The sequence below is a fragment of the Manis javanica genome, chromosome 12, assembly GCF_040802235.1.
Source record: "Manis javanica isolate MJ-LG chromosome 12, MJ_LKY, whole genome shotgun sequence".
Classification (NCBI taxonomy): Eukaryota; Metazoa; Chordata; class Mammalia; order Pholidota; family Manidae; genus Manis; species Manis javanica.
In genome coordinates this window covers 92726833-92747550 of record NC_133167.1, presented here as the reverse complement: position 1 = coordinate 92747550, position 20718 = coordinate 92726833, and the positions used below count along the sequence as shown (strand labels likewise).

The 20718-nt window shown below is 49.5% G+C and overlaps 1 long non-coding RNA gene across 2 annotated transcripts; it reads left to right on the top strand.

Annotated features, from left to right (window-relative positions):
• LOC118968170 (uncharacterized) lies at positions 1–11104 on the top strand. Of its 2 annotated transcripts, none has more exons than XR_012123990.1 (4): positions 1–220; positions 398–441; positions 543–661; positions 10421–11104. It is a non-coding gene; the product is annotated as an uncharacterized lncRNA (long non-coding RNA). The 2 variants fall into 2 exon arrangements; XR_012123989.1 differs by lacking the exon at positions 10421–11104 and adding an exon at positions 2779–3988.
• The last annotated feature ends 9614 nt before the right edge of the window (positions 11105–20718 follow it).

Below are 20718 nucleotides of genomic sequence, written 5' to 3'. Positions count from 1 at the left end.
TGACCCTCCCCATCAAGTAACAAGGTAAGAAGCTCTGTCTTCTCTTGTAGGTGATCAAAGCCCCATTTTCGAGGCCCGTTTAGATGCCTTGCCTTGAGTCTGAGCTCTGTCCTCTAAGACCTGGTTTCATCAGAGGCAGTGAAAAAGATCACAAGCTTGGGAGCCAGACAGATGTGGGTTTCCATGCTTGCTTGGCCATTGAGCAGCTGGGGAACTTTGTGTAAGTTCTGACCCTCACTTACCACATCTTTTCAATGGAAATGTTACTAACACCTACACTAATTACTGGGAGTGTTATTCATTGAATCTTACTCCCTTTTTCTTGTAGAACTGTCTTAAAGAAGCTCAGAGATGTCTATAAGGCAGCATTTTTTTATTTATACATGATTCTTTCCAGGCAGGTGCGATTGGCAAAACGCCAGGAGGTGTTGGAAACCCCAGGTAGGTTCTGTGCCATCCCATCAGGCTGCTCAGTCGGCCCAGCTGTTAGCCCAGATGTTTAACCCAATGGAACGCGACAGGCTCCTGGATTCTTTCTGCAGCTCCCACTGTCCAGGGCTGCTCCATGCCCCCTCCTCCCAGCCCCTTGTCCAGAGAACCGCCATTTGTCCAGGCACGAAGCTGACCGTATTCATGAAGCCTTCTGTGACCACCTCCGCAGGTCTGTGACCACTTCCCTCTTCTCCACTTCTCCAGCCTTTCTGCCTTTCATTCATTTACTTCCTGCTGTTTCCCGCAGAGTACTTGTCTTTTCACCAAAGTTATGTGTGGAATTTCCTTGATACAATGGTAGCCTCCAATTCCAATACTGAGCAAACTGTGTCTTAGTCCACTCAGGTTGCTATGAAAAAACACCACGCTTAAACAACTGACATTGATTTCTCACTGTTTTGGAGGCCGGCGATTCCATCCAAAATCAAGGTGCCGGCAGATCAAGTGTCTAGTGAGGACACGCTTCCTGTTTTGTAGATGCCCACCTTTTCATTACATCACCGCATGGCACAGAGGGAGCAAGCTGTCTCTTGTCTCTTCCTAAAGGGCACTAATCCCATTCATAAGGGATCTATCCTCACGACCTAATCACCTCCCCAAAGCCCCGCCTTCTAATACCATCCCATTGGGGGTCAGGATTCCAACCTACCAGTGTTGAGGGGACGTGAGCATCAGTCTGTAGTAAGCTACGTGCTTGTAGACTTAGTTTTCCTTATTTTCAGGGGCAGAATTCAGCAAATTCACAGTGCAAGCCCAGTCCATATTGTCTGCTTACCAACAAGATAAAGTCTGTTCTTGGACCTTAACAAAACCCCGGCAATCCTCAGGAGAGAGCTGTGCACAGAAGATCCACAACAGGGATCCACTCACTTGTTAATTACTGTGACTTATTCAGAAACAATGCCAGGAGCCTTTCCATTTCCCCAGGTCGCACCCAGTAGTCCCTTTGCTCCATTTGTGCACCTATATCCTTCAAACACTCCATAGGATTCAGCTGTGCCCCTACGCCATCAACGTCGCTGGCTTCTCTGGCCACCATCTCCTGCTCCTTTTATGGGGTTTTGATGTTTGCTGCAGGGGTGCCCAGGGCCATGGCTCCCTTTTCTGGAGAGACCCAACCAGAACTCAGCCTCTGGCTAGTCCACCTGGCCAACTACCCTTGGGGTCTGTTGGCTTGATCAACAGTCTAAGAGGTTCAGGCATATTCCAGCCCCAGATAGGCAGGTTTAATCCTCTCCTGAACTTTGCAGGAACTTCTAGCTGCTTCAGCTCCACCGAGGCACACAAAGGCAGTCACAGTGAAATGTGCTTATGCGTGTGGGTGGCTGTTCAGAGCAGAGCCCAAGCTAAGGGGGATACGTCTTGACCTGTGGCATGAACACTACATACAATTTTTTCCCTTTCGGAAGGAATATTTTTCATGCTTGTAATGAAGTGTGGTCAGAACATATTGTCTTCTAGAATATTAGGTCAGGCAGAGTTTTTTTTTTTCCCTTCTTCTGTTTTATACATGTGAATACAAGTGGGGCAAACATGCCCTTAAATATTATACACACCCTTCAGTAGATGCAATTCTAGAGCAGACTATTTTCTGGGGGTATTTGCTGTTGGTTTAAAGGGGGAAATGATAGATTAGTGTCTTTAGCAGTATGTTCACAGTCTTTCGGTTGGGAGCCCATAGGAATAGTTTCTAACAATGATCAGGATTTCCACTTACAAGTTATCAAGTTTGAGGAATACCAAACTGCAGAATGCTAAAAATACAAATTTCTTTTCTTTTCTTTTTGGTATGAGGGGTCCTATTTTTGTGCCTTCTCATCCACCGACGGAAGAATCAGGAAAAATGTTGGAGATGGGCTTGAACTTTCCCTCTAGGGCAGCTCTGGCAGAGGCCTTTTCCGTGAATGAAGTGCAGAAGACGAAGTGTGTGTGTATCTGTGGGTGTGCACAAAGACATATACACACACAGACATACATGTATTCATACGCATACATGCATATACTCATACGTGTGTACATATGCACGCACATGTAAATTGAAGCACCCATTTCCACCTCCCCCTTTAGACATGAGCTCATTTTTGTAAAACCCCCTTATTCCGACCTCACCCCTTGCAATTCAAAAGGGCTCTCTTCTTCCCCCGCTGTGTGTGTTAATTCCTGTTCACTAATGACAGGATGTATTCAAATGAAATGCTCAAAAAAATTCAGAGGCCGATTTCTTCCACCTCCAGTCTGGGTTTTCCCACTTGTCCACGCATCTTACAGTCAGTTATCGCCCTGCAGGGTCAGCGGCGATCCCTGGATGATGAGTGACAGGCAGTGACGAGGAAGATCAAGGAGCACCCAGGAGCAAGGCGGGTTGTGTTTCACTGTGATTATTACAGAGAGGAAAAGCTCAAATTAGGCCACAGGAAGAAGTGCCTGGTGTCCCACCTGGTCAGAGCCTCAAGATCACCTTGTGCCTACAGTTTGCAGGAAGTCACTGTGTCTGCCTGACTCCCTCCTAGATGTCTGGAGGCAGAGGTGTTTGTTTCCAGGATAATTAAAAGGAAAGACAGTTGACAGAGCATATACCCCGTGCTGAGTTTTGTAGCCAAAGTGTCATTAGTCACAGGGTTCTGTGGACACCTGTGATTCCTTGGTCCCCCTGCCTGCCTCTGAGATAGGACCCCATTCTGAACATGACTCAGCGTAGAATGCCCTGCCCAGGGGCTTAGAAAACAATGCGCCCTCAGTAAGCGGGGACGTGTCTTCGTTTGCTGGGGCGGTGCACAGACGGAGTGGCGTCAACAACAGGAATTTATTTCTTCACAGTTTCGGAGGCTGGGAGTCTGAGACCAAGAGGTTGGCAGGGTGATTTCTTCTGAGGCCTCCCACCTTGGTTCCTAGATGGCCTTCTGCTCCCTGTATCCTCACAATGGCCTTTCCTCTGAGCATCTATGTTTCTTCTTCTCACAAGAGCACCAGTCATTGGATTAGAGCCCACCCTAATGACCTCATGTTAACTAATTACCTCTTTAAAGACTGTCTCCAAATGTATCACATTCTGGGGTCCTGGGGGTTAGGACTTTGACATTGAATTCTGGTGACATAAGAGAACTGTTACAAACTTTTCCCAGAAAGAGGCCCAAACCCCCAACATTGTTCTTCTTGACACTTTCTCGCAGGACGTAGGTCCACGGATGGAAAGACCTTGGTTCTAGAGTCAGCTGAAGCTGTGTTTGGACCTCAGCTTGGCCTTTGTAGCTGTGTGACCTTAGGGCGGTTACTTAGTGTCTCTGAGCTACTGTTTCCTCTGAGGTGAAACTGGGAGAAAATAAACACCCAGCAGGACTCAATGTGGTGACATAAAGCCCTGGCATGCAACCTGGTTCAATACCCAGCCCCCATCCCTTGCCTCTTGACCCATTCGTTCCTCTGAGATGCCAGGACAGGCCCAACCAGAGATCAGACAGCAGCATTTATTTCTGAGCAGGTGAGCAATCAGGTCATTCACTTCTGTCCACCTCATGACCTCTGGGGACCTCCAGGGGTGGAGCTTGCTCTCCTGGGGCCCTCTCCGCCACCTGGTCCCCGTGTGCACAGCGGAACCCGCTTTGTGCTCCTGGGCCTTTCCTGCAGCAGCTGTTTCCCCTGCAGCTGGAGGTGCGGGAGACCTGGGGGCCTGTCTCCAAGGCCATGTGCCCCAAGACAAGCAAGACGAGGGGCGGAGGTCTCCTGGGGCTGTGCCGTGGGGCTGCAGACTGAAATCAGAACTCTGCAGCCTCAGCTGGGGGCCACGGCCACAGCCATTTGCTTGAGTTGTCAGATTCCAGTGACTGGCATTTGCTGGGCAGGGAAGCTGACCTATGGTTTGTCAGGAGGGTCAGAGCAACTGCTCAGAGCAGTTGAGGAGAGAGAAGGAGCCGGGGAGGGTGCTGGGTTCTCTGGAGAGCTTGGCTCCCCTTGCTCCAGAAGGCTGGGTGTGGAGTTCATCCTTGAGGACAGGGAAGGCCGTTCTCAATCAGGAGCATGGCAGGGCCGCTGAATCAGCCCCTTCCAAGCACCTCACACCCCGGCAGAGCAGCAAGAGGCGAGCTCAGCTCCACAGGGGGCTTTGCACAGGGACAGTGGGGGCCTTGCTCTCCCCTGCCTCCCTGTTGCCTTCCCCTGCTGGTTCCCATCTTCCCCAGAGGGTGCAGTGGGGAAGAGGTGATGGAGAAGCACGTCTGTTTCATGGGGGAGGTGGGCTGTGGTAGAGTTAGCCTGGGACTTGTGTACTCAGACACACCTCTTTCTTCCCAGTGCAACCCCAAAATAGACAAAGACAAGACAAGTACTGGCCATTCCAGAGCCCAGGGGGAGGGAATGTTGGCTGAGAAGGGGGCTTCCCAGCCTCCCCCAGCATATCTGTTAAGACACAGATGTCTCTTCACCCCCTGCCCCTCAGCTAGGCTGGGCTGTGTGGCTAGAGCCGTTTCCCCACCAGCTGGCAGGCCCTGTGGTGTTATTTTACCCTAATTTCCCAATATCTGCTCCAAATCTCTCCTGGGCCTTGGCTCATGCTACCTGGGTCTTAGTTTCCCTTGGCTGGGTCTGGAGGTGAGGCCTTTCCCAGTTGTGGCCAGCTGCTTCTCCTTGCCCCCCACATCCCAGATGGGGGGCTGCTCCATCTGGTTAGCTGAGAGGGGATGTTGGACAAGCCACATGGTCCCCTGACCACTGCAGCTGGCACTTGCCTTTCCTTCCACCTCTACCCAGTGGCCAGCCAAACCAAACTGGCTCACTCCCTCTGGGCCCCAGCCTGCCACGTGGAGTTAGGCAGGCCTCCTGGCTGAGCCCATAAGCCTTGGCATCTGAGAGAGTGTCAGCAAGGGCGGGCACACACAGCAGCTGGCTCTAGACCAACGTGGCAACGTGGCCTCTCCCAGAGCCAGCTATGGCCTCTCCCAGCCTGGCCTTGACCACCCCCTGGTACCTTACTCGCTGCCTCACTATCTCAGCATCTTTTGGCTTTTGCTATCCCTTACTGGGGTGTTTCACCAGCCCCCTAACTTGTCTCCCTTGAATTCTGCCCACTGCCCACTGGATTAATCTTCTTAAACAGCTCTGACCATCCTTCCTGTTTACATACGTTTGATGAGGCCACACGTGAGCATCGAGAGGTGAGCCTCTATCTCCTCTCCTAACATCCCTGACCCTTCGTCAGGAATCACCCTTGGCTCCATGTCTTCCTTGGACCTTCTCTTTATTCTCAATCCTGAGGGCTGGGCTTTGGCTCACGCTGTTCCTTCTGCCCCAGATGCCCTTCTCCTGGTTCTCTGAGACAGTTTAAGAAAGATCTCACCGAGCTTTGACAGGCACGTTCGAATTTGCCCTCGTATGAGCCCCGACTCCCCAGGGCCTTATGCAGCCCACCCTGGGCCTGAGAATCACCCCATGCCTGAGTGAGTGATGCAAAACCAGAGAAATGACCCATCTCAAGAGAGGCTGCAAACTTCACCTTTGAATCAGTTGGAAATTTGCACAAAACTTCTTTTCCACATTTTATGTCCTTTCACTTTCAGTTAAGGGTGACTCACTGACCTTTCTGAAAGGACGTGATCTCCTTGTCTGGCAAGCAACAAAATCATGTCATGTATTTAAACAACACGGGTTGTCTTTGTTCCATGACACAACCAAATTCTATGCTGCCTTGACTTTTCAGCCAAAAGTAATCCTCTTTTCTTTCAAAATCCTTCAGCATTTTGCCTGTTCCCTTGAGGCACTCTCTTATCTCGCTTACTGAAAGAGTGCAGAGGAGCCTGGCCAGAGCAGTGGGGAGTGGTCGGGTTCTGCATGCACATCCAAGGCAGAGAGCAGCAGGATTTGGGGATGGACTGGAGGTGGGGTGGGAGGGGCAGAGAGAACTGGAAGTTGGCTCAGGATGTTTAGGCTGAGTACCCAGAAGCTGGGAAGACGGGAAGACTTCAGGGAAAGGTACTAAGGGCTGGGCAGGGCAGAATTCCGGCTTAAGTTTGAAAGGGCGAGTGGTGATGTGGGTGTGTACTTGGGTGTTGGAGCCTCCTGTTCAAGAGGGAAGGATAGGCAGGAGTTACACATTTGGGAGCAATCAACATAGAGATACTCCTTAAAGTCGTGACTGTGGATGGAGTCACCCACAGAGAGAGAGAGAATGTAGATAGAAAAGGTCTGAGGACCAAGCTCTAAGACTCTCCAGCAGTGAGAGGTCAGGGAGATGGGGAAGAACCAGCAAAGACATCTGAGATGAGATGGAAGGGCCCCAGGGGATTGTGGGTCACAGGAACTAGAAAGTGGAGGAATCAACTGGGAAGGTGAGGGCAGAGGCCTGACCTCTGGGTCACGGAGGCCACAGGCGCCCTGGACAAGAAGTAGTGCCGGCAAGAGCTGGGGTGGAATTCAAGACCAGAATCGAAGGCAGTGAGGATAAACCCCGTTTCCAAGCAGTATGGCTGGAACAGGTAAGAAGAACGGGAGGTAAGGCCCTTGAGAGTGCTGTTCACATCGGGTCAGCCCTGTGGACCATCCAGGGCTGGGTGCCAAGTGCGTAAGGCTGGAGCCACCGCCCAGCAGAGGAAACTGCCTGCCAGGGACAGGTATTCTGAGAACAAATTGTACCAGGTTTTATGGGAGTGACAAGAGGCAGTGACTAGCTCTGGGAAAGTTCAGGGAAGTTGCCCCTGATCTGGTCTTGAAGGAAGGGTAGTGGCTGCCAGGCAGAGCCAGGAAAGAAAGTTGTTCTCAGCAGGAGGAGGCATGAGCTTGAGGGGCCCAGAATGTGTGCGGTGAGGATGGTGGGCGCTGGGTCCGTTAGGGTTGTAGACCACATTGATAAAGGCCTTGCATGGAATTTGACTTGTATTCCGTAGACAATAGGAAAGAAACACTGACAATCTTTAACCCTTGGAGTGACAGGATCTAATTTCTATTTTGGGAGAAACAGGTTTTAGGGTTTTAGGAGCAGGGACCAATGGGGGCGTTTTGCAATAGTCTAGGCAAGGAACCGTGGGGGGGGGCCGGTAGGGGGGCCCAGGGCTGGGAGGAAGCTCAGGAGGGAAGGATGCCGTCAGAGCCTCAGGACCTAGTGACTGGCGGAGGCGGGGACAGCAGGAGGAAGCCGGGTTCCTGGCTCAAACTGAGCAGATGGGTTGATTAATCTTTTTGTCTCCATAGTATTAAACACATAATAGCTTCGTGAAAAATATTCCTTGATTGTTTAAACTTAAATATGAAAAAGCTGCAAGAGTTTTGAAAAACATTTGTAAAAAAGCAGGGGCCACACACACACATCATGTCCCGTTCCTGGAGACTTGGCGGGCCTCAGGCCCGACCCTGAGGGGGGCCCTCACCCTCTCCCTGAGGAGCAACTCTTGACACTATTGACAGTCTGAGACATGGAGCACTGACTTGTGTGATTCAGATGAGACCAACTCTGGGAGTTCAGAGGAGACACCCTGAGGGACTTCCAGTTAGGCTCTGCAGGGTGCGTGGGGTTAGGAGAGACGTGGTAAGGATTATAAATATTTATCAACCACTTGCTGTTGGTTGCTCCAGGAGCTATTCTGGGTGCCACAATCAATCCTCAGAACAGGCCGTGAGGTGGGTCCTGCAATTATGCCCAAGGCACAGATGAGGCCGGTGAGGCCCGCTGAGCTTCGGGAGCGTCTCAAAGGTTCCCTGGTACCCCGGCAAACTGCAGACCAGGACCGTGACTTAGGCATCCAGCCGGAGTCCTGCTCCTGACCCCTCTCCCCTCTGCTCCCATGTGTACAGATAGGGGGGAAAAGGCATCGAGCACTTCAATGGGCTCAGGAGTGAGTGGGGGCAGAGCTCCTCCTCCGCTGCCCCGGAAGAGCCTTGCTGGGCAAAGCCAGCGCAAAGCTTCCCAGGCTGCTGCAGAGCAGCTTGACAGGCAGCTCTCCCTGCCCTGGGCAGTTGGTTGCCACGGGGTCCTCCCTGACCCCAGAAACCACAGGCAGAAACAAACGCGAAAGAACTGAGAGGGGGCTGCAGAGGGACCACAACCACCGACCCCCTCCACACCAGGTGAGGAGCTGAGAAAGGGCGGAACTGATCAGAGGCTCTGCAAACAGGGCAGTGGCCAGGGAGCTGTGGATGTGGCCCTCCAAGGACAGCAAGGGGCTCCAGGGCCCCGCTAGCCCTGCTGGGTGCGGATGGGGCTCCCCTTCCAACCCTGAGCAGCTGAGCTAAGAGAGGAGCTCGTCTCCCGTGCTGCATGCATGGCGCTCCCATCAACAGCCCGTCGCCCTCCTTGTCATCACATCCTGTGGGGTTGAAGGACGAACAGAAGCCCAAGAGTAGTGCGATCCCACTTCTGCCTCTAACCTGACGCCCCGGCCTCTGGCTCTTCAGCAGAAGGCCCTGTGTCTGTGAGTGTGTTTCTGCTGCGGGCGACCGCCCAGAGGCGCCACCAGGCCCTCTTGGGCCCCCATCCCAGCCCTGAGCACTGCACTGCAGCTGGTGCCCTGCCTGCACCCCGGCCCCAACCGAATGGCAGAAGCCCTTTCTAGCTCCCTCCACTGGCAAGCCCAGCCTCTGGGGGACAGGATCTCCAACTAGTTTTGCAAAGAAGGCAGCACAGTGTTACCCATTCATGCCCCAAATACCTCGGGACCCCCAAGTGCACCAGGTGCTGCTCCAGGCAGCAGGGGTGCAGAGCTGTCAACAAAACAAATGGGAAACTGCACACCAGGAGGCCACATTCCAGGATGAGTGAGTGATGTTAACCAGGTTCTTAAGAATCCGAGCCTTAAACTGATGTCTCCTCGTCTGGCTTTCGGTCACCCTGGGCCCTGCAGTCCCCACCTCTGTCTGCTGCCCCGACCTCATCCTGCTGCCTGGTCCTGGTCACCTTGGGAGTCGGCACAGACTTCAGGGCAAGGCTAAGGATAGATTCAGACAGAGGTAGCCCAGAGAGATGGCCCCAGCGGGTGCTCAGGGACAACGCCCGCTTCCTCCTAGCTGAGTTTGGTCCGAACTGGGGTCCTGGGAAACTCACATCTGTAAGTCTAACTTTGCTGGTGGGTTTGGAGAAAAGTACATCCACCCTGCATGTTCTCTGCTGCCTCTGCTTCCTATCTGAGATCCCAGCAGGGAGCTGCAGGGGAGTTCTGGGGGGAGCTGGGGGTGGCTGCGGCATCGCCCTGAGGAGCCGTATGGCACACGAGGACGCACACCGGCTCTGAGGGCCCTGGACTGGGCCAGGCATTTTGCCTGCTCAGGGTTCCTTCTTCGGGCCACAGCGCCATGATTCTGCTTCGGGGAAGTACACTTTCCCCCAGTCGTAGTGGGATTGTCGGTCTGGCTGCCTGCCTGCAATGGGCACAGCCGCCAGGGTGGCCTATCAGATTTTCTCTTGCACAGACATGAGGTCAGCTGGACAGATTTGTCCCAGTGGGCCTGTCAGTGTTATTCTGCTACTCAGATCCCAGATGGCCCTGGTCCCTGTCCTTTTAAAGTGTGATCATTCAATTCTCTCTTCTGTTCTGGGAACTACCCATTTCTGTCCAATATATCTGTTGTCTTGCCTAGATTATCCAGACTAGTTTTCTGTTGCTGGCAAGCTTAGGGCCCTAAGTGTTGAAGAAGCTAATCTGCTTGTCCCTGGTCCTGACCCTGCACCAGGAAAGGCTGACGTAGAACCAGTCAGGGTTACAGGGGCCTCGGAGCCCTGCTCTCCTTGGGACAGTGAAGCCCCCTGCTGTGGGCTCGATGTTGCCATGAAGAAAATTCCTTCATATTTTGGACCATGGTTTCTAGAATGTTCTCTTTACCTTGCCTGAGTCTGGGGTGGGAGGGAGGTCCTGTCAGCATTCGCCCAACGTCCAGCATGGCCCCCCTGTTCTGACTCCCTATTAGGGCCAGGCTCTGAGGTGAGTGTCTCCCTCCTCACCTTCTCTTTCAGACCAACTCACGCAAGAGCCCTGGAGCTCAGGGCTAGGAGACAAGGACAGTGTAAGGCAGAGAGGAAAGAACCAGAACGTTAAGTCTAACACACCTGGCGGCTGCAGCTCTGCAGCTTGCAGGGGGTGGTCAGGTTTTGCGCACTAGTGCACCTCCAGCAACGGCTCCCAGAAGTGCTCGGTGAATGACAGCTCTCAAGTGAACCTGCTTCTAAGGAGGGTGGGACATCTGGAGGTCCCCCTTTTCCCCTCTGAATGAACACCTCCCTGGTTGCTGCACTTCTCAGCTTGGTTTCACAACATGCTGCCCCAGGAGGTGTAAGCACCCTCCTGCATGTGTTCCAGGCGGGAGATCACCGGGCAGGGATGTTTTATGAGGATCGGCACTCAAGATGGGAAGTTGGGCTAAATGAACTCTAAGATCCCTTCAAACCTGGGGGGTTGATTATTCCACTTCTAATTCTTGCTTTTTAACCTTCAAAATATTTTTAACTGTGAAATTTTAAGCATGTGGAAAATGGCACAAACAATACAATAAATAACAAACTCCACTGAACTGTCAAATTTAACTTTTGCCATGTTTGTTCTGGATACAAATGAGCCCTGTGCAGATCTGTGAGTTTTTAAAAGTAAATGTTAATTGAGGTATAATTTACATATAATAAAGTACACAGATTTTGAATGTATGATGTGGTTAATTCTAATATAGACTTTGCTCTCCTAAATCTTCTCTAGCTTATGCCCCCTGCCAGAGGCAACCACTGTCCTGATTTCTCTCATAATCGATCAGTTTTGCCTGTTCTAGAGCTTTATATAAATAGAATAATAAAGAATGAACTCCTTTGTGCTTGGTTCCTTTGTTCATCATATTGTTTTTGGGATTCTTCCATGATACTGAAAGTATCAGCAGGTCATTCCTTTTTACATCTGAGTAATATTCCATTGGGTGACTATACCACATTTAATCTATTCACCCAATAATGGAACTTTTGCTACATACTGACCCACGAGGAATGAAAACATAGATCCATAAAAAGAACTGCACAAGCATATTCACAGAAGCTTTTCTCTTAAGAGCCCCAAGCTGGAAATAACCCAAATGCATAATCTATTTTTACGCGAACATCCTCCATCCTAGACAATTGTCGTTAGACAATGAGGACAAGATGATTCCCTGATTCATCTGTGTACCCTCACAGTGGTTTGAAGAGCAGATGAATCAATAAGTCTTAGTTGCATTGATGAAAGGCAGAGGAGGATGTAGAGTTCTCCGAGCCTAGTTCACGAGATGTGGGGAAGGGACCATCCCTCTGCTAACGCTGACCAGGCGTTAGCAGAGGGATGTCGTGTTAATTCTACCGGAGCCTCAGTGCCAAGCGCAGAGCCTGGCACAGGAGCAGCATTCAGGAAGTAGCTGTTGAATCAATGAAAGGGAGTTCACAGGCTGTCCAGGGCTGAAATCACGAGGTCCTCTTGCTCTGGGACCATCCTAGCTTCCTGGAAAGATACACCTTCCAGGGTACAGGGACAAAGGGACAGTGTCAAACAGGAAGGATCTAGCAGGGCCCCTGGAGATAAGAATGGGGAGGTTTGGAGTTTTCAGAGTAAAGTTAGAATGAACTGGATTCACTCTCTGGCCCCAAAGTCCCATTCTTTATCTCCTTTATTCCTGTATACCTGTGGACCCAAGCATAGGACTCCTCCCATTTAGGATGAAGCTCCTCGCCCGGCAGGCACCAGGGAGCTCACCACATCTAGGATGCATCCCCTTGCACACTCCATTGCTGTTTCTGGCTGACACATTCAGTCTTCATAAAGGCACCAAACAAAGCCAGAAAATGACAGCTTTTCATTCACCCAGCCAGGGGCTCCATCCGTTCAGTTTGTCAGGAAACCAGACAGTTGGCTGTGGATGGGAACTTGGTTTTCCAAGGGCTAGAAAATGTGGCCTCACTTCAGCATGTTTGTTCCGATGCAGGGATAAATGTATGTCCCTAAATGGCAAGTCTGAAAAACCTCAAGTCCTCCAGGCAGGAACTTAACATTTAAGAGAAATGGGAGAAGGGGTTTACTGGGCTCTGGGCCCCCACTATCATTGTCATAGGAGGATCAGTAGGTGGGGACTTAGAGATTTTTATCTACGATACCCACATGGCCTGGGACCCACAGCACTTTAGTTCTAGATAGTGGTCAGGGGTTACTAGGATTCCAAACTCCCACATTTTTCTGCTTCTGCATCCCGCTATTTTTAGGACGTTGGGGAAGCCTGTGTCCTCACCTGTACAGTGAGAACGCTGCCCAGACAATGTCCAAGGCCCTCTCCAGCTCTGAACCCTATGCATCTAGGGACACGGGCTCAAAACCGTGACCCAGTTAGTCTCACCACACCAAACGCATTCTGGGGATACATTCACAGTAGCTCTTGCAGCGAGCTTGTGTGTTTCAAAGATGAAGACGCATGTTTTAAAGACTATAACTCACTGTTCCTTCCCCTTGAGGCGATTTTCCTGCTCACAATGTTTTCTGTTTTGGGGACCAATTTGGAAATGCATTCAGTCCACTGTCAGGGTGAATGGAAAAAAAAAATCTGGAAGATTTTCTGCTTTATATCCTTGTTGATGATACTCACAAACAAGGCTCCGCCGCCTTCAGAGGATGGTGGAAGGATAGGAAATTCTCATCCTTTCAGGTCTAAAAATAAGTATTTGTTGATGATCTGGATAATCTGATTGCCTGAAATGGCAGCAGCCTGGAGTCTCACCACATGAAAGTGAAGGGTGCATTTTCCTGGGTAGGCCCAGGAACACCAGAGTTAAAATAAAGCTGACCTTTTGCAGAGAAACACTGAGAAGCTAGTGTCCACGGTTTCCACCCCCTGCCCAGACCTCCCCCTACATTTTATGGTACTGAATTTTACATGAGATATCCTAAGTATGTACGTCAAGCTGAACATTGGTTATTTCCTATTAGGACTTAAAGTGGATTATATATTCAGCCTGACCTTTAAAGAATTTATGGCATGAGCAAGATTTCTAAGGATTCATTTTTTGGAAGATCCTGAAGATTAAAAATCAGTCAATAAAAGGAATTTTTTCCCCTCTTTGTTGACTGACAGAACCACTGGTCTCGAATGGTTCTGTGGTTTCTCTTTGGCCTTCATCCTGTCCTGCAGAGGCAGCAGGCCGGTGGGCTTTGGGGTAGATGGACCCGGCTCCACATTCTGGATTTGCACCCCCCACACCCCCAGCTGTGGGACAGCTGCCAGTGGCACCAGAGCCAGTCTGGTCATTCAGCAAATGGTGGGGACTGCTGGGCAGAGATGGTGAACCCCTGGAGAGCAAAGCAAGTGAGCTAATGTCCCTTTCTGCACAGCCGTGTTCCTGGTGCAAGTGAAAGCCAGTCTTAGGCTGAATTCTGCCAAGCCTACAAATGTTTGTTAGCACTCTGGTACAATATGCCGTGTGCCCGTTCGTCCAGCCTGCTGTACAGGGCTCTGACCAGGAGCTTGCAGGGAAGGTTTGTCTGGAGGTGTAAGGCGTGCCTTCTGGTAGGTCGGCGGGACTGGGGGTTGGGGGGGAACCTAGGACCAGTGGGGGTGCTCTTTGCCATTAGACTGCTGCATTTGTCCACCTTTTAGACCTCGTGTATGGAAGGGCACTGGAAGCTTGTCCAAGTAGCACGGTTGTTTTCACTGAAACATTTTGAAAGTAAAGTGCTCTTGAAGCAATACAGCAGCGATCAAGGTCAAAGTGCTTCCTCGTCTGTAAAATGGCGATGATAGTACCCTCCATGGGTCTGTGGTAAGGATTAAAGGAGATTACATGTATAAAATAAGCAAACGTGTGTGCGCGTGCGTGTGTGTGTGTGTGTGCGCGCGCCCACGCACACATGTATACTGTGAGGGGTTCACAGAGCTTCTAGACATCAGTCCCCTCGCATCTCCTGTTCAGGTGTGCAAAGAACGAAAGGGAGACTTGACAGGAGAGACACAGAAAGCAGACAGCAAATGGGAGTTACAGGGCCCAGGAGTTTGCTCTAAATTTTTTAAAAAATGGAGAAAGTCAGAGTTACATGCCCACCCTCCTTTCAGAAATGCTCCTTTGTAGAAAATATCATAACAAGTGAAACTCAGCAAAAGAGAGAGACCAAGTTTTCCTCAGAGATGTTTTCCCAAGAGTTTCATCAGAGATATTTTGGACCCCCATTTCCTAAGTCCCTCAGGATGCTGGCTGCCCATGGATGATCCTGTTTGAGATTTTCTACCTCCCAGTTTAGCGATGCCCAAGCCCTTTGGGGAGGAAGCCCCGCCCTGCGCCCCTGCACTGAATAGGGGGGGGCGGGGCTTCTGGCCCACCCACTCCTATGGAAGAAAGGTCAGCACGTGTGACTGGAAGGACTGAGAGCCCCGGGCGACTGGCTCAGAACCCTGGGCTCGGAGGAGGGGGAAGTAGAAGCTGAGAGAGGATGGTGAGCACCGAGCCTGGGCTGGGCCTCAGGGGAGGCCAGCCCTCCCAGCACAGAGCAGACGGTTCAAACTCAAGCATGGAGGATTATTTTTCAGTTGACGAGGAGATCACTATCTGTTTTAAGCAGTGGGTGCCCAAGTTAACAAACTGGAACCTGGAACTGGGTGGGGTCAGTTACCTTGACATCTTGGGAAATTATGGTAACTGGCCCCTAAACCAGCCATGGGCCTACACCCCTGTCACAGTGGCTCGAGAAAAAAGATCCAAATATTTCACAACAGACCAAATATATCTTGAGTGACGGATCTTTATTGGATTACTAAAGACAGTTGGAAACATTTGGGATTATTGCCTTTGAGGCCGCCCTGGTGTCATTGTGAAATGTCCTTACACATGACAGAGACAAAATGTCAGATTTCTGCTCTGGGCTAGATCATGACTCTGACCTCACTTTTATGTTTGAGGGTATTGGTGTGACACCACCAAAGATGTCAGAACATGATGTGAATCCAAATCTTAGGTATCTGCTCTACCACTTAAGCTGTGTAACCTTGGGTAACTGACTTAACTTCTCTGAGCCTCAGGCACTACCTGTAAAAATAGGGGATAATAATACACACTTCAAAGGATTGTAGCAAGTGTTGGTAGGAGTGTCTGTCTTTCAGAAACTGTTGGCTGAAGTTTGTTAAAAACATTTTTTGAAACTGATTTTTAAATTTTGACAAGAAAAAGTCAAGATGGTGTCAGCCAGCTGGATAAGGCCTGTGGTCAGGACAGTCAGAGAGGAAGCTGTGTCCTTGAAGGTGCTGTTTGGGAATAGGGAGTGGAGATAGCAGGAAAGGAAATTGGGAGTGATAAACAGCTGGAAGCTTCATTCCTGGGCCATCTCCTTTCCTCCCAGAGACCTCCCCCTCTCTGACTGGAGGGGTGAAGCCCTTTACATTGGCACTGCTCCAAGCAGCAAGTGTGGGAAAGCCCCTGAGCAACCCAAAGCTGCTCACCTGCATCACCCCTGCCTAGTCCCAGAGAAAGAATCTCTCTTGCAGGAGGTTTGGGGGGCAATTCATTTTCCTTCTTTTCCTCCTTCCCTAAGGAATCTGGGCGGTTCATTCATCTCTTGTACACACCGTGAACTGATAGAGTTAATTGTTTTGCACTCACACACACATACACTGGGTTTTTGTGGTTCCCTCTCTTTCTTACTAAGGTGTGAGCTTTGGATGCATCAGGACAACAGACTTTGGGGTCCACCAGTGAGTGGTCTTCACTCCTCAGCTGAATAAACAAAGCACTCAGCCTCACTCAAGAGTCTCCATCAGCCTCCAGCCCTGTTCTGCGTGGATGCCTCTACCTCCTCCATGGCTCCCCCACCCTGGCGCCTTCACCCGCTTGGAGAGGTGTTACCGTCTGCCCAGGTCTCGGGGCTGCGGAAATGCCAGACCCAGGAGCACAGCACCCCCCAGGGAGAGGCCGCCTATAAACTCGGGATGGATGGGAAGGAAAAGGAGGCAGTGTCCTCATAAAATGTCGCCTCATTATCATTTTTCTCCTTTTCTGCTTGTTTTGCCTTAAATAAAGCCTTGCTTTATCTGGTCTTTGTGCCCCTGAAACGAGAGTTTATTTTCAGATGCTCTCTGTTATCATACCAAACTTGACCCCGGGGACATGATACCGCATGCAAATTCAGATTCCAGTACGGGGTGCGAGGGTGGGATTCTTTCATTTTTCCTTACATGCAGTTTCTCTGACTCATTTGCTGTTTTTATTTTCCTCTGAGGAGTGATCAAAATCACAAATCTTCAAGTCTGTTCCATAAAGCAGCTGGGGACAGAAGCAGACTGCTCCCTTCCCTGCATCAGGAGGCAGCCACGTGCTGCAGGGGAGGGCCGGCACGTGTCATCCCACGAGCTGGTTTGCACAACACGTGTGCCCCGGAGCACAGATGTCAGGGCCCCACCGACTACCCTCCCGCGGCAGACGGCCAGGCCTTGATTTCTTACAAATGAAAACTGATTGTGTGTGTGTGTTTAATTATAAAAAGTCCAGATAATAAAGACATTCTGTATACAAAGAAGACTCCACACCCACCCATAATTACCATTAACATTTCAATGTGTATCCTTCCAGTCTTTTCTACATAGAGATAATATTTTTTTTGCAAAAAATTAAATCACACACATAGGTGGCTATTTTTTTTCTTTGGTATCATTCATCTACAATTACATGAAGAACATTATGTTTACTAGGCTCCCCCCTTCACCTAGTCCCCCGCCACACATACCCCTTCACAGTCACTGTCCATCTGCATAGTAAGATGCTGTAAAATCACTACTTGTCTTCTCTGTGCTGCACAGCCCTCCCCATGCCCCCCACATTATACATGCTAATTGTAATGCCCCCTTTCTTTTTTCCCTGCCCTTATCCCTCCCTTCCCACCCATCTTCCCCAGTCCCTTTCCCTTTGGTAACTATTAGGCCATTCTTGGGTTCTGTGATTCTGCTGCTGTTTTGCTCCTTCAGTTTTCCTTTGTTCTTATACTCCACATATGAGTTAGATCATTTGGTACTTGTCTTTCTCTGCCTGGCTTATTTCACTGAGCATAATACCCTCTAGGTCCATCCATGTTGTTGCAAATGGTAGGATCTGCTTTTTTCTTATGGCTGAGCAATATTCCATTGTGTATATGTACCACATCTTCTTTATCCATTCATCTACTGATGGACATTTAGGTTGCTTCCATATCTTGGCTATTGTAAATAGTGCAGCGATAAACATAGGGGTGCATCTGTCTTTTTCAAACTGGAGTGCTGCATTCTTGGGGTAAATTCCTAGAAGTGGAATTCCTGGGTCAAATGGTATTTCGATTTTGAGCATTCTGAGGAACCTCCATACTGCTTTCCACAATGGTTGAACTAATTTACATTCCCACCAGCAGTGTAGGAGGGTTCCCCTTTCTCCACAACCTTGCCAACATTTGTTGTTGTTTGTCTTTTTGATGATGGGGGTCCTTACTGGTGTGAGGTGATATCTCATTGTGGTTTTAATTTGCATTTCTCTGATGATTAGTGATGTGGAGCATATTTTCATGTGTCTGTTGGCCATCTGGATTTCTTCTTTAGAGAACTGTCTATTCAGCTCCTCTGTCCATTTTTTAATTGGATTATTTACTTTTTGTTTGTTGAGGTGTGTGAGCTCTTTATATATTTTGGATGTCAATCCTTTATCGGATCTGTCATTTATGAATACATTCTCCCATACTTTAGGATACCTTTTTGTTCTATTGATGGTGTCCTTTGCTGTACAGAGGTGGCTACTTTTTTAAATCAAAACATGGAATCATGCTGTACAAGCCATTTGGCAACTTGCTTTTTTAACCTACCATAGTGTAGACATCATAACACCATGTCAGTATGTAAATTTACAACATTGTTGTTTTACAATAATGTTTTAAAATGGCTCTGTGGTGTTCTGTTCTATGGATATACCACAATCTATTTAACTTCCGTCCTATTGGTAGTTTTTTCCCATTTTTGGCTGTTATAACTAATAATAAGATACATCTATTTACACACATGCATTTGTGTGGTTATTTCTTAGAACAAATTCCCAGAAGTAGAATTATTCTTAGGGCCTTTTCTCCACCTCATCCCTTATTTAAAACCTGTTTTCACACATCTTGTCTCTTTTATGAGCACTTTGTATGTTTTCCAAGTAATTCAGGGGCTTGTAATATTGTGAGTAAAGCAAAGGAGAATAGAAGCCAATACCCTGGATAAACCAGAAACATTTCTTTCTGCCGCTGTCCATGTTTAAACACTTGTCCTCTTAACAGTCCTCTAGACGCTGCTGTGCAGCCAGGCCCCAAGTATTTAACTGGGGGAGAGGTACTCCAGACAGATCACACAGGTCTCGGACACCTTCCTTTGCCCATATTAACCCTGCTTTTACTACACATTTCTTTCGAGGGCCTATAACATGCTTTACATGCACAACACAGTGTGAATTCGAATTTTCTTTTTCAAATTCCAGGAATAAAGAAGTACCATATGTTGATCAACTACTCTGCCTTCCCACTTACAAGGACCACTTAGGTGGTCTCCCCTCCCCCTCTCCCCTCACTTCTGGTAGTCATCGCCCTGTCCTACCTCTTAAAACTTGATGCGGTGACAACCGATAATTGGCATTGGACACGGTGGATGAGGGAAGGTCAGGGAAGGATGGGGCATTTGGGGCCAGGGGAAGACCCACCTGAGAGTTCTGTTTTCCTCTTGTTCCCATTTCTCCTCTCTAGTCATTCTTTTGACCTGACCAGAGGGTCGAGAGAGCCCAGTGTGGGGAAGAGGGGACTTCTGACCGTCACGCACTCCAGTGAATGGGTGGAAATGTAATGTGACCCTGTGCATAGGAAAGTGAGGTCGGGGAATCTCCAGGGGAGCCTAGTGAAACGGTAAACATTGAATGAACAGAAAGCCTGAGTCCACTCGCTCCTGTGAGACAGAGCACAACACGGTTTCAGTTTGTCCTCCTTATGGCCTTGGATTATTGATGTGAAGGTCAAACGGGATGACGTTTGCTTTGAAAATAAGTTACAGCCCCATTGACACTCAGTAAAATAAGGTTACAGATCATCGGCCTACCTCCAGCCCTGATCAACATGGATAATGAGAACATTGACAAGCACAGATAGCTGATGGAAAAATTTCACCAGAGACAGAGTAGGTAGGTACCAAGCATAAAATGTCAAGGTCTTGGTTACTGTATTTGAACAAAACTGGTGGATTTTGAAACTTCCTGACTCTTTCAATTTATCGTATTTATGGATATTTTCTTTAAATATGAACAAATTCTTCTCCAAAATATGGCAAAGCTAAGATGGTATAGACAGTATGTGCAGACTGGAGGTGGATTGACTCTGACCATCTCTGCTTTAAGGGATGGACAAAGTGAGGTAGAAAAATTCACCATCTTGAATACAAGACTTTAAGTCGCCGACCGCCCTGGCGCCTTCCGTTCTGAGAGACTAGGTACCTTCAGGTATAACCCGGACCTCTTCCTGTCATAAGATTCATGAGAGCGGCCGCTCACCCTGGTGTGGGGGGAATTCAGGGACAGCTGGTGTGAGCAGCGAGGTGAACTCCACTGAAAGCCTTCATTCACCAGGGGCCAGAGACTCTTGTTTTAAGTTCTTCATCTGACATTACCTTGGTTTGCTAAAACAGACCGCCTCTGCTCTGCAGGACTCTCCCTCTTGCATCCATCTCTCTGCAGGCAGCCTCGTAGCAGCAGCTGTCAACGCCGATGTCAGCTGCTGATCCGGTGGGGCAGCTGAGGCTGGGGCGCCACACCTGTGCCTCTGGTGTTAAGGCTGGAATGCGCTGAGGGGAGGAAGGGGGCAGGGGCCCGGGGGCGGCGGCCTGGGGTGTGGGGAGAAGCTCAGCTTTGCTCTCCAAGCCCCAGGAATCAATGTGGCCATCCCGAATTATGTCATCAAGAAAAACAGAAATAGGGATCACTAATTACCAGCGGCTACTCAAAGACCCATAGAAAGTCTTTCAGGATTTCATAGTCCCAGGGCCCAAAGAGATTAACTTCAGAGATGTGCACTGTGCTTTGAAATGAAATGGAGGCCGTTCGGTGCGTTATTAGTGAAAGGCTCTTTCAGACTTGATAGGATATTGTCAGATGGTTTCTGCTCCCGGTCCGCTATCAGCTGGAATGCGAGCCTGAAGCCTTTTTATTTTCCTATCTCCTCTCCTCAGAGGAATGACCATCTTAGAACTCCGGTCCTGCCCCTAAGTCTGGGGAACCACGTGTGTATGTATGTCTGTGTGCGT